Source organism: Balaenoptera ricei, chromosome 4 (assembly GCF_028023285.1).
Source record: "Balaenoptera ricei isolate mBalRic1 chromosome 4, mBalRic1.hap2, whole genome shotgun sequence".
In the NCBI taxonomy this organism is placed as follows: Eukaryota; Metazoa; Chordata; class Mammalia; order Artiodactyla; family Balaenopteridae; genus Balaenoptera; species Balaenoptera ricei.
This window is the reverse complement of record NC_082642.1, coordinates 133,157,782-133,170,526: the sequence shown is the minus strand read 5'-3', so window position 1 is coordinate 133,170,526 and position 12,745 is coordinate 133,157,782. Positions and strand designations below refer to the sequence as shown.

General features: G+C 37.7%; 1 long non-coding RNA gene across 1 annotated transcript in view; it reads right to left on the bottom strand.

Moving 5' to 3' along the window:
- Positions 1 to 3,685: 3,685 nt before the first annotated feature.
- The window catches only part of LOC132365509 (uncharacterized), a 73,122-nt gene continuing 64,062 nt past the window's right edge, over positions 3,686 to 12,745 (bottom strand). Inside the window, exon 4 of the long non-coding RNA XR_009503117.1 lies at positions 3,686 to 4,042. This is a non-coding gene — a long non-coding RNA (uncharacterized LOC132365509). The remainder of the gene's footprint in view (positions 4,043 to 12,745) is intronic.

The window sequence follows — 12,745 nt, the reverse complement described above, 5'->3', positions numbered from 1 at the left end:
ATCTGTAGATTGCCTTGGGTAGTATAATCATTTTAACAATATTAATTCTTCCAGTTCATGAACACAATGTGTCTTTCTGTTTGTGTCATCTTCAGTTTCTTTCATCAGTGTCTTATAGCTTTATGAGTACAAGTCTTTTGCCTCCCTAGGTAGTTTATTCCTAGGTATTTTATTCTTTTTGATGCAACTATAAATGGGATTTTTTCCTTATTTTCTCTTTCTCATAGTTCATTGTTAATGTATAGAAATGCAAGAGATTTCTGTGTGTTAATTTTGTATTCTGCAACTTTACCAAATTGATTGATAAGCTCTGGTCATTTTTTGGTGGTGTCTTCAGGATTTTCTATTGATAGTATCATATCATCTGCAAACAGTGATGGTTTTACTTCTTCCTTTCCAATTTGGATTCCTTTTATTTCTTTTTCTTGTCTGATTACTGTCCTGGGACTCCCAATACTATGTTGAGTAAAAGTGGCAAAAATGGGCATCCTTGACTTGCTCCAGATCTTAGAGGAAATGCTTTCAGCTTTTCACCATTAAGTATGATGTTAGCTGTGGGTTTGTCATATATGGCCTTTATTATGTTGAGGTATGCTCCCTTTATGTCTACTTTGTGGAAAGATTTTATCATAAATGGGTGTTAAATTTTGTCAAAAGCTTTTTCTGCATCTATTGAGATGATCATATGGTTTTTATTCTTCAATTTGCTAATGTGGTGTAACACACTGATTGATTTGCAGATATTGAAAAATACTTGCATCCCTGGGATAAATCCCACTTGATTATGGTGTATGATCCTTTTAATGTATTGTTAGATTCGGTTTGCTAACATCTTTTGTTGAAGATTTTTGCATCTATGTTCATCAGTGATATTGGCCTGTAATTTTTTGTGTGTGTGATAGCTTTGTCTGGTTTTGGTATCAGGGTGATGCTGGCCTCATAGAATGAATTCAGAAGTGTTCCATCCTCTGCAATTTTTTGGAATAGTTTCAGAAGCATAAGTGTTAAATCTTCTCTAAATGTTTGGTAGAATTCACTTGTGGAGCCATCTGGTCCTGGACTTCTGTGTTGGGAGTTTTAAAATTACCAATTCAATTTCATTACTGGTATTCGGTCTGTTCATATTTCATATTTCTTCCTGGTTCAGTCTTGGGAGGTTGTGCTTTTCTAAGAATTTGTCCATTTCTTCCAGGTTGTCCATTTTATTGGCATATAGCTGTTCATAGTAGTCTCTTATGATCCTTTGTATTTCTGTGGTGTCAGTTTTAACTTTTGCTTTTTCATTTCTGATCTTATTGTCTATTTTTTGTGGTGAGTCTGGCTAAAGGCCTATCAATTTTGTTTACCTTTTCAAAGAATCTGCTTTTAGTTTCATTGATCTTTCCTTTTTTGTTGTTGTTGTTTCTATTTCATTTATTTCTACTCTGATCTTTATGATTTCTTTCTACTAACTTTGGGTTTTGTTTGTTCTTCTCTTTCTAGTTCTTTTAGGTGTAATGTTAGGTTGTTTATTTGAGATTTTTCTTGTTTCCTAAGGTAAACTTATACAGCTATAAACTTCCCTCTTTGAACTGCTTTTGCTGAATCACATAGATTTTGGATCATTGTGTTTTTGTTTTCATTTGTCTCCAAGTATTTTTCTTATTTCTTCAGTGATCCATTGGTTGTTTAGCAGCATATTGTTTAGCATATTGTGTTTTTTGAAGTTTTTTTCTTATAGGTGATTTCCAGCCTCATGGTGTATTTGCCAGAAAAGATGCTAGATGGGTTTTCAATTTTCTTAAATTTACCAAGGCTTGTTTTGTGGCCTAGCATGTGATCTATCCCAGAGGATGTTCCATGTGCACTTGAAAAAAATGTGTATTCTGCTGTTTTGTGAAGGAATGTTCTATATATTTCTATTAAGTCTATCTGGCCTAATGTGTCATTTAAGGCCAGTGTTTCCTTATTAATTTTTCTGTCTGGATGATCTGTCCATTGATGTAAGTGGAATATTAAATTCCCCTATTATTATTGTGTTACTGTCCTTATGTGGGCCATGTGGGTCCTTCAGTTGTGGGGGGCTAACTACAGCAGGTGGTCTGACAGGTGGGGCTGGCCTCCAGTTTTGTTGGCTGCCAAGCCCTGCCTTGTGTGGAGGCTGCTGGCCACTGGTTGGTGGGGCAGGGTCATGAGGGGTCCCTGGGGCTAGTGCTGGCTCACTCGTAGGCAGAGTTGGGGTCCAGAAGATCCTGGATCTGGTACCTGCTTACCAGCGGGTGAAGCCGGGTCCTGAGGCTCATGCTGGCATGTTGGCTGGCAGAACTAGGTCCTGGAGTCTGGCTGCAGGGCCCAGGGATCTCAGAGGTGGTATTGGAGGTATTGGATTGCTGGTGGTTTGGGGTAGTTCCTGAACAGCTGGCTATGGGGGTCCAGGTTGTCCTGAAGCTTGTGTTAGCCTGCTGGTGACCAAAGCTGTGGACCAGCTGGGTGCTGGCCTGCTGGTGGTTGGGATGGGTGCAGTCATTGCAGGCTGTGGGGCTGTGGTTGTCCTGGGGCTGGTGATAGGTGAGGCTGGTACTGAAGCTAGATCAGGCTTGGTAGGCATGGCCAGGGCCCAGGGCATGTGGGGCTAGGTCCTGGGCTCTCTGGTGGGCAGGGCTATGGCCAGGGGTGACTGTGGGCTCTGGGGATCTTAAGACAGTCTGTCTGCTCATTGGGAAGGCTATGTCCCAGCCTAGTTAATTGCTTGGCCTGAGGCATCCCAGTCCTGGTGCCTACAGGCTCATGGCAGGGATGGGGCTTTGTCCTGAGGCTAATAGGCTAGAGGGATGATTTGAAATGGTGCTTGCCAGCACCAGCATCCACATGGTAGACTGAGTTCCCCAAAATGGCTTCCACCAGTGTCTAGGTCCCCAGGGTGAGCTCCAGTTGCCTTCTATCCCTCCAGGAGACACTCCAAGATCAACAGGTAGGTCTGACCCAGGCTCCTTTCAAATTACTGCTTCTATTCTGGGTCCCAGAGTGTATGAGATTTTGTGTGTGCCCTTTATGAGTGGAGTCTCTCTTTCCCCTAGCCCTCTGGGACTCCCAAAAGCAAGCCCTGCTGGCCTTCAAAACCAAACATTCTGGGGCTCATCTTCCTGGCACAGGACCCCCCAACTGGGGAGCCTGATGTGGGGTTCAGACCAGTTGCTTCTTGGGGAGAATCTGTGCAATTGTAATTATTCTCCCATCTGTGTGTTGCCCAGTTGGGAGGTTTGGGTCTTGACTATACCACAACTCTGCCCCTCTTACCCATCTCATTGTGTTTTCTTCTTTATATCTTTAGTTGTAGAAGATCTTTTCTGGTAGGTTCTGGCCTTTTTCATCAGTAGTTGTTCTGTAAATAGTTGTAATTTTGGTGTGCCTATGAGAGAAGGTAAGCTAAGTGTCTTTCTACTTCAATATCTTGGGAACTCAATCAATTCCACTTGTTTTTAAACTCATATTAATGTATGTCTGTAATAGGGAAGCAAGCTGCTGGTCCTTGGTCCTCTTGGGGACCAGGAAATGGGTGAGTTGGGAAAGAGCCCCAGATCTAAATGCTTAAGTTTTATTTAAGTGACTAAGTATTTATTTAAACTGAATAGACTACTTAAATCATACAGATATACCCTGTCATCCAGACTTTATTTTACATCATTTTAATAATAAAATCTGCTAACATCTGACTGAGATTAGGGTTCTGGAAAAATTATGAAAATAGGTTGAAGCATGGAGATGATAAGGTAATTGTAGAGAACAGGCCACTTCAGAGGAGTGAGGGTGAGTAGGCTTCAGAGGAATGTCTTAAGACATGGAGAGTCAACAGTCTCTCTGATGCAACTATCATCTTCTAGTATGAGGGTCATCTGAAGGCAAGGCAGGATGGGCGGTGATTCTCAAAGTCCAATAGTTGAGTTTGGGACACAGGGTCCTGTAGCTATAACAGCCTGTGAATTGTTCAGCAACATTCAGAGTGACTCATCAGTCATGCTTCTCTTAAGTAACTTGTTTATTCTTGAGGCCAATTTTACTTGTTCTGAAGAAAGAAAAGATTAACATCTTAAGGACCTAGTGCTAGGATTCATGAGGACATAATCAACTCAGAGATATTCTGAGTCCACATTTGTCTTCTATGATTGTAGAAGATTCATATCAGCAAAATACCTGAATATTATAGCAACTATGGAGCTCCTTCTTATGCATGTAGGTAGGTAGGTATGTCTGTATCTATTAAATGCTTAGTTCCCTACTTATCAAGTCTAGCCTTCTTATTTAGAGACTGTGTAGCTCAGCCTTCCAGGTACAGATCTTTTTGTGGCCAACTCACTTTATCTGACAATTTACAAAGAATATACAGGCCCTCTTCCCTGATGAGTACTATGCCTGATGTTAGGTGCTAAATAATTAATTATCTCTTCTAAATAGAATTATTTTTCCTACAGATATATCTCAATTAACAAGAGAATACTTCCAACAATAGTAACATAAAGACTTTTTTACATAACTAAAAAATAAACCTAAGCATAATGATTGTAAATAAAAATATTTATTGAGTGCCTCTCTGTGCCAGGCACTCTACAGATGCTATTTTGAATTCTTATATCCACACTGCAAGAGTGATATTATGATTTTCAATTTATAAATGGAGAACCAGGGATTCAGTGAAACCAAACAACTTGTCCAAATCACCCAACTAATTATTAATTGGCTAAATTCTGGTTGGTCCCCAAGTGTGTCAAATTTCAAAACTCCTATTCTTTTCTAGACCATTCTTGTTTGCCTTCTTCCCTGGATCTTGACAGAGTAATAATCTCCCCTTTTCTCCTCAAATCAGGAGGGAACCTGATCCCCAAGAACCTTGGTTAAAATGGAGGATGCTTCTCCTCCTTTCTGTAGATCCTCCCATCAAGTGACATAGATGTCATATGACTATTGCTCAGACATTACTTCCCTCCGTTTTACTCTCTAAGTTGATTTAACTATAGAAGCAGTGGGTATGTTGGCTCTAGTTCAACAGGCCCAAGGCCAGCCAAGATTCACTTAGAGGTGAGTCTTATTTCCTCCTCTCCATCCATCCATCCATCCATCCGTCTTCAATCAACAAAAATGTTATGCCAGACACTATGCAACATGCTAGAGAAGAAGCAGAGCTGAGTCTAGTAGAGGAGGGGAACATAAGTTTGTGCAATAATAGGGGCATATCTAAGGGCTAGTAGAGGTACAAGGCGGAAAGGATCAATTCTGCTTTGCAGGTCAGGGAAAGATTTACAGAAGAAATGCTTGATCTGACTCAGCAGCCGCGAAAGCACTGAAGAGTCAGGAACTTTCCCCCACCCAGACCAAATTTCCTCAAAGGGCATTTTTTTCCAGTGGATTTGTAAATTGAGGTATCACTGTGCTTCCTTGTCAGTGCATCATGGGAGAGAGTGCTGATGGATGGCACTTTTCATCTCTGCGATACCATGGAGGATCTCTGGTATGTGGAAGTGCACATCTAGGGATTTATCATCACTCTGGGATACAGTGTTAACTCTTCAAAGTGCTCTGTAGTCTTTTGCATGACATCCCGCATGTGTGCTTCAAGAACACAGTCATCACGTTTCTGAAGATTGATGCTCCCACACACGTGTGATGACATGCCAAGCTCAAATTAAAATCAGTCTGTAGAATGATGGCTTGCCAGGACACAGTGGAAGCAAGCAAGCATCCTGGTGCTTTTTAAAGCAACAGGGCAGAGTAGAGTGTGAATCTAGGTGGAGTGGTTGAAAATAGTTGTATGCTTGGCCATTAGCAGCTGTGGCTGCAAATCAAGGAGCGATCTCATCTAGGCAGTATAGACACGCCTCTCTAACATGCGTCATTCTTACCTGGGCTGCGCCTATACAGGCCTGATTGGTGACAGAATGATTAGCATTGTTTTCAAACATGAAACAAAGTTATGTATGTGAATTTGACAGCGGATATTCTTAAAATGACTGGACAAGACCATATACCAAGCTATTCATTCTTTTGAGTACTCTTTTATGTTAGTCACAGGATATACTTTACATACGATATAAGAATGGTTTATATTTTCAGCACTGGTGTTTCAGGCATTATACTGTCACAATTCCTGTGGTCTATGCTTTATGGTCACTTTTTTCCTCATCGATCTCTATTGAATAGAGTCTAAAAATAAACTCAACTTTTAAAAAGTATTGCTCTATGCTTAGATTCCAGCATATTTAAATTAATGAACCTTCAAAAATGTAAAATTTTAAGAATGTATTTAATCCTGAAGCAATTTTGAAGTTTGGTATTTCCATACTGTGGAAAACCACTGTGTCAAATGTGTTTGCCAACTGTTATTGAAACTATTTGCATTAATATCCTTTCAAAGGAGAAGTAAAATATGAAAGGCTAATATTAAGCTTTCAAATGATTTTACTGAGGATCTGATCATTATCAGAGCTTCCAAAGAGTGGTCTGAAGTGAGGGTAGCCAGGCCTGAAAGAGCAAAAGAGACACTCTTGGGTTAAGAAATAGTAGAGTTCGTTCCTGTGTCCACTGACTCCCTGAGGGCAGGGGTCAAACCTCTTTTGTTCATCAATGCACACCCAACTCCCAGGAGGGGTTTTGGCACAAAGCAAAGGCTTGGTAGACATTTGTCAAAAGGGCGTGTGAGCTAACAGGACATTAAGAAGTCAACCAGTGGCCAGAGAAATAGGATCAGTCCGTGTCTGGGGCAAGTACAGTGGAAATGCATAGACCTTAGGGTCAGGATGACCTCTCTGAGCTTCAGTTCCTTTATCTCTAAACCAAGCATGGTACCTTCTTCATAGGGGTGCTATGAGATCAAGCACAATAGACACATAAAAATGTCTAGAATAACGCTGGACTCCTAGTAACTGGTTCTTTAAATGCTGATAGTCTCCATGCCTGCCAAGCAATAAATGTGCTTCCCCCTCCCCCAAACCTTAGGCTACATTTTGTATATTCTTTTTATGTCCTGTTTTGGAGAATACATTGAGTAGGACATCAGACTTTGATATTGGTCCCAGCCTAATCACTTAACCTCTGGGCTTTGGTTTTCTCCTCAGTAAAATGAGGGGGTTGGACTCATTCTCTTGACCTCTTCTATCTCCAGATATTAGCTTTCAAGTCTCCTAATTTTCAGTTAATTCTCATAAGTTAAACACTTAGAATTATCTAAACTAATAAATACTAAGCACAGGCTTGAGAGACCCACTAATATTTCTATTGTTATCTTCCCACCTTGTTTTAGGTATCTTTTCTACAATTCTGTGAATGTTCCTTACATTTTTTAAGTATCAACTACATACAAGGTAAATTTTATTAGAATGATTAAGATTTGGATTCTGTTTTCTCAAATCTAAGTGAGGCAGATAATCTATGAGTTAATTAATCTCTATGTGTCAGAAAGTAATTCAGTATCTTCCAAGGTCTTATTTTCACTTTAGTGTTGTTATTAAATATTGTATTATAACATTGTGAACACGGTGGGAGGAGGAGTGGAGTAGATAAGTTTTAGTTAATAAAGTGTATTTTCCAATAGAACTCTGAGCAGCCAAATGCTCACTCTAACAAGCAGAGAATTATAATTGCATGGTAAAACAACAACAAAAAAAACAGATGATTTATTTTATGACCTAGATATTTTATTTTTTTCCTTAAAGGTTACATATGCACATTTATGACCATCTTGAACTTCTTCAAGTCTTTTTGAAAGAGAGGTTCTTAAGTGTAGAAAATATTTAAAATTCTTCAGCCTTATCATGGTTCTGAGTTACTGGAATTTGTGTTCAGAGAGGGTTGTCAGTCTTCACTCATTAGAAATGCAATGAGAAAAATAATGCTTCTATTATTAATTCATGGACAGTAAGAGAATAATTAAATTCTCTTTATGTATTCCTTCTATCTAGTAATGTTTTATTTCTAAGATTAAGTGTGTGACACTGTATGAAAAAGATTGCTGCGCGTGATGATTTTAGAAAACTAAATGACTAAAAAAACTTTAAGACTAAAGTTAGTTTTGATAGAATCCATTTTTTTCTCTCTTGGACAGCCTACAAAAAGAGATTCTACCCAAGACAAATATCTCCATATTTTTAAAATAGAATATTTTCTTTCTTACCTAGGAACTGAGCTTATGGATAAAAAGAGCATAGTTGATATAAGACAGAGTGACAAATTATCTGTATACAGTCCATTGAGCACAATCCATTTGGTTTTGGTTGGAAAACTCCTTTTCAAATATAGACTAAAATTATGGTTACTTGATTGAAAGCTTTTTCCCCATTTGACACCAGTTTCAAAGCTTATATATTTTGTTTAATTCCTTCACCAGATATTACATAGTGTCTAGAAGATGCAGCTATTAAGTATGGTCCTCTAATTAGGACTCAAAGACAACACATTTTAGCAATTCTCATCTAGAACCCAGTATTAGAAAAACGCAACAGAATCATCTAGCAAGTTTCATTTCTTGGATTTTCTTTGGCATTTTGAATATTTCAAAGTTAAACCAGTTTTTGACTGCTTCTTGGAATGAATTTTTGACCTATAATCAAACACAGACATCCACGCTTCATGGTACTGTAGGTGACCCAAAATGACAGTTCCTCATACACTTATTTTTAAATGATCGTGACCTGAAATCATCAGTCTGAATCCATGAATTTGCTGGGGAGTTGGGAGGGGAAACATTGCACTCATGTGGGATTGCGGTTTTCCATTTGGGTGGTGTTATTTGAAAATCATTATGGAGTTAAGAGACTCAAGTATTTTTGTGGTTCACTGTGGTGTTCCATATCAATATTTCTGCTCTTCAAGATGCACTTTAAATAAACTTTCACAAAAATGCTTTCTAGAGATAATTTGTAAATGTTTAATTTTCACCTTCTGCATAGTAATGTGTTGTGTTCCTGTGCAGAATTTGAATTTTCCTAAAATTCTGATCCACTGTCATTTTTCAAAAAATTATGAATTGAAAGTAATTCAAATGCTGGAGAAAAATTATAGTGTTTCTATTTTAATTTAGGTACTAAAGACTTTATCTTCTGTAACAAGGTTTGCAGAACTTGTCCATGATTTTATTCATTCGTTCATTCAGGTCTTGGAGAAACCAGACTGACATATATGCACATGTAATTGCTGTTCATCTCTTTTAATGAGGTGGTGAATATTATTTTAGTTTCTCATTTCTATCTCAGTGATTTAGAGTTTGGAAAAGACGACTTTAGTCATCATATTAAAAAATGTTCATTCTCTTTATTGAGATGAACTTCGAGGTCAAGAGAGCTGACTCCCAAAAGTAGCATTCAGCTGAAGAGTTAACTCTAAATAGAGACATATTACTGCAACTTTTAAAATACTATTATCAGGAATCCAGATATGCCCTAGATAATCTTGGTTTCTAATCATCTTTGGGGGATATATTTTCTTTTTAAACCTGGAGCTTCCCTAACCTCATTTTCCCCCATTAAAAAAAAAAGAAAGAAAAGAAAAAGAAAACGGAAGCTCAAAAAGGTGAAGTAAAGGAGTTTGACCAATGTCAAACAGCTAGTAGATGACAGAGCAAGAAAACAACTCTTTTCTCCTGAGCACAGTAAAATTTCATCAGTGAATTAGCCCAAGATTTAGAGCTTGGAGCCTGGAGACCAGAGAAGAGATTTTCTACAATTTATTTTTTGATAGAGAAGGAAGCCAGGAATGACCAACAGAAAAGTTTCCTAAGTCAAATTCTCCCTTGTTCTCAGTTGTAATACCTAGCCCAGGGGTCTGGCCCATCCCAGCATTTCTTCCTTCAAGGATGACTCATTTTGTCTTGACTAGCAGAAAATAATGGTGTCTTTGTTCTAGCCAAGTTGTTATGCAGACACAAAAAGGAGTATTGGAGTAAAATGGGAAGTCTCAAAAGAAGAGAGAATATTATTTGCTAGGTCACTTGTGATAAGTCTACCTTCTAAATCCCAAACTGAAATGATCTAGATTGACATGATATTTTCTGATAAGGGAAATCTTTTATATGAACAGCCTCCCAAAAGTATAACAATTACATCAGTTTAGCTAACTAATTGACTGATGAAAATCATGAAATATCAATAAAGTTGAGGCTGTCCTGAAAAGTGCAGAATGTACAGTCACCATAAGCATAAGGGACGATACTAAATGGAAGTAACATGGAGGCGTGTTACCCGCAGTGCAGTCCTTGGACTGACAGCGTTGCTTGGGAGCTTGTTAAAAACACAGACTCTCAGGCTACAATCCAGGTTTACAGAATCAGCATGTGCGTCTTAACATGATCCCCAGGCAGTTTATAAGCACATTAGAGTTTGAGAAGCATTGATTTAGAACACCAAGAGAAAGACTGTCTAAGGGAGCCTATAGGGTAGTCATCAGAGGAGGAGAGACGGTCCTACCCTTTTATTTTTCTAGTTCCTTTTGCTCATAATTTTTCAATCTTCAAGATAGGAGCCCCTTGGGTAGCTGTTCCTGTGACTCATAACATTCATGAAACATTGAAAGTACTGTATTCTTCAGAGTAGTGTCTCCTGCTCCATTTCTTGATTTTAAACGGTTATTTTTTTGAGATTTTTGCCCTTAAAAAGCTTATGTTTTAACCATACAGTTAAGATTTTAAACATACAGTACATTATATTAAAGGTAGTGTATACTTATAAGTATGAATGCTATGATATGAAATATATGATCTGAAACCTTAAAAAAAAAAAACCGGTTATTTTATTGCAATTGTCTTGACAACCAAGTGAAGCAGAAAACCACACACACTTTTTACTTTTCTCAACATTTCTTACTATCAAAAATGTCACTGCAGTCAGTTCTTGATTAAAAAGTACTAAGGAGTACAGAATGGCATTGAGAGGTTCATAAAAAAAACCTTTTAGTCATGATTTTAACCATTCAGGTCACCCTAATCTCTCTCTGCCTTTATAAGGGTTTGTTAATAATTAATAAAATTCACAGATTTTTTTTTTACTTTTGCCTTCTCTCTCTTCTACTATTTACATGTCTAATCCATTTGCTGAAAGATGATGGAACTAATAATGAATAGGAGGATAAGCTGGAATATAAAAGATCCCAGGGCTGGATAATTGAGAAGAGTTGTTAAATTATTATTGCCACTAATATTTATTGAGTTCACTGTGCAGGCACTGTGCTGAGGGCTGAGTATTTATTACTGGACTTAAGCTGCATCTTTCTGATTCCACTCAAGACTCACAACAAACTGACATTAGTTCCAATAGGTGGACTGTTGGACAATGCCAGGTTTTCTTTCAGTTCAATAACTTACTATCTAAGGATTTATTTCTTTAGTAACTGTATATCCTTCTGCATCTTGAAAACCATGCATATTCGATGCATTTTTTTCCTAACAGTAAGGGATGCAGATTAATAGCTAATCAAATCCCACAATTAAAAATTTGACATAAAAACTTACTGTGCTATAAACATATATTTTAATTACCTGTCTCATTGCCTTTTACAACAGAGACTTGAGAGCATGCATACATATTCTGGAATAAGTATTGGTCTTTGAAAAGTGCAAAATCTGTAATTAACGTTGAATATTTTGATTGTACATAAATGTGAACTATAATTCTTCTTCTGGAACTCAAAGTCAATGTTTTGTTCTACTAAAAAAAGTCAGAAATTTTTAAATTTATCATGTTATTTAGAAAAAAGTTTAAAATGTTTGAAATTTGAAAGCTTTTAACACATATACAAATTAAGAGCATTTGAAAACTAATTTTAAGCGGCAGCATTAAGGTGTTAGCTGTAAACCAGATTTATTGTTATTTAGCAATCTTTTTGTTTGATTATTAACAATATTTCCATTTTCTTACTCATGAGCTAGATTTAAAAATAAATAAAATCAGCTAATGCATACTGTAGATAGACTATATTTCAAAACAATTTTAAAATAATTTAGATAGTACATCATCTTGGTATCCTGAAAATAAATTCCAGTTTCATATATATTACATATAATCCAGGAATTGTGAATCATAAAATTTACTATAAAGTTCCAGAGCCACTATCTCTTTTGCTCTTTACTACCAATGAGCCTGAACTAGGTGCCTGGAACTGTCTCAGTTTTAGGACTAAAAGTTCCACATCCTGGAAAATTCCACCATCCCGGAAACATCTAAAAAACAGGCATCCTATGTCAACTCTGTGTAAAGTAACTCATGGAAGCCTCTTCCTCTTACTCATTTTCCATCTCCTGAACAACCGTATACCAGAGTTCATACCTTGCCTATGTTGGCATAGTGAGCTTTGATTGCTGGCCCCTGAAGAGCTCCAACTCCTCGTAACTTATTCTTACCTGTTCCTTCTCTGCTACCACAACCTGCTTCAACCCTACCCAGCGGTGTTCCCTGCTTCTACCACCCCATGATTTTTCTTCATTCTATGCAATGAGATCAACAACCCAACCAAACAGCACGTCTGTGAGCTATCACATGAAATTGTTCTGCCAGAGATGTAATGAGTCAAGGTTAGAGCTGATTCCCTCCCATCCCAAAAAAATACTTTTCTCATTTTTAATGTAATTAATTACTAGAGACAATGTTTATATCCCTCCAAAATTCATATGTTGAAATCCTAACACCTAATGTGATTGTGCCAGGATGTGGGATTTTGGGGAAGTGATTAGGTCATGAGAATGGAGGCTTCATGAGGGGGATTAGTGCTCTTATAAAAGAGACCCCAGAGA